The sequence below is a fragment of the Heteronotia binoei genome, chromosome 9 (genome assembly GCF_032191835.1).
Source record: "Heteronotia binoei isolate CCM8104 ecotype False Entrance Well chromosome 9, APGP_CSIRO_Hbin_v1, whole genome shotgun sequence".
Classification (NCBI taxonomy): Eukaryota; Metazoa; Chordata; class Lepidosauria; order Squamata; family Gekkonidae; genus Heteronotia; species Heteronotia binoei.
The window spans coordinates 16,100,768-16,102,008 of NC_083231.1; the positions used below are offsets into that span (position 1 = coordinate 16,100,768).

At 42.9% G+C, this 1,241-nt stretch overlaps 1 non-coding gene across 1 annotated transcript; it reads right to left on the reverse strand.

The window, feature by feature from the left end:
* Positions 1 to 208: 208 nt before the first annotated feature.
* On the reverse strand, positions 209 to 283 carry TRNAT-UGU (transfer RNA threonine (anticodon UGU)). Its single transcript has one exon. It is a non-coding gene; the product is annotated as a tRNA-Thr (tRNA).
* Between the last annotated feature and the right edge of the window lie 958 nt (positions 284 to 1,241).

Genomic DNA, 1,241 nt, shown 5'->3' on the forward strand with positions numbered 1-1,241 from the left:
CCGGGGATTGAACCTGGGAGCTTCTGCTTACCAAGCAGACGCTCTACCACTGAGCCACCATCCCTCCCTTAATGAACATATGAAGCTGCCTTATACTGAATTGGACCCTTGGTCCATCAAAGTCAGTCTTGTCTACTCAGACTGGCAGCGGTTCTCCAGGGTCTCAAGCTGAGGTTTTTCATGCCTATTTGCCTGGATCCTTTTTAGTTGGAGATGCCGGGGATTGAACCTGGGACCTTTTGCTTACAAAGCAGATGCTCTACCACTAAGCCACCATCCCTCCCCATGCTTTGGAAGGTAGACTCTACAGTATTGTACCCCACTGAGGTTCCTGTCTTCCCCAGGCTCCATCCCCAAATCTCCAGGAGTTTCCCAACCTGGATTAGGCAACTCTACCAGTCTATTCTCCACCGGTGCCAAGGAGTGGAGCTTGGAAACCCTAGTTCTGGGGACAAATCCTAGTTGTGGGGTTTTCATAGGGTTTTTTCCTGACATGCGATGAGGACACATGCCCATCGAAGGTACAATTTTACATGATTTATCAGATGACCCCAGCCCATGCAGAGAGGCACCCCTGCCCCCTACCAAAATAACAGGCTTTCAAACTCAATGGGAAACAGCATCACAATGTTTACAAAAAAGCAAGAAAAAAATGAGTGAAATGAAGAAGGTGCTCACAAATCCCAAGGGCTAGTTTGATGAAAAACCTGGTTTGGCTTTGGGCACTTCATTTGCTAAACACTGACACACACACACGGCCTGTGCAGAATTCAACTGTATATTCCAACTCTAACCCTGAAAAGAAATGTGATGAATGTTATCCTATATTCATATCCTATATTCATATTCTATACTATAGTCATATTTATTTATTTATATTAGGATTTATACCCCGCCCTTCTCACCTAAGTGTCTCAGGGCGGCTTACAGCATAATAATTCGAACACTTCAGTTTAAAACATTTAAAAATACAATTAAAATACAATTAACCATAAATTAATAAAAACAAGATAGAATAAAACCGGCGGTCTATAGATGCATTCTGTTCCATCCAAGATATTTTCATTGTCAGTTAATATTATAGGCCTGCCGGAAGAGGGCTGTCTTACAGGCCCTGCGGAATTGCCCTAGATCCCACAGGGATCCTATACTTATATTATCAATGAAGTACTTGTGAACTGTGGTGATGGAACCAGTTCAGTATGAGCATGAAACACAAGCAAGCTTTTGAATAAATGAAC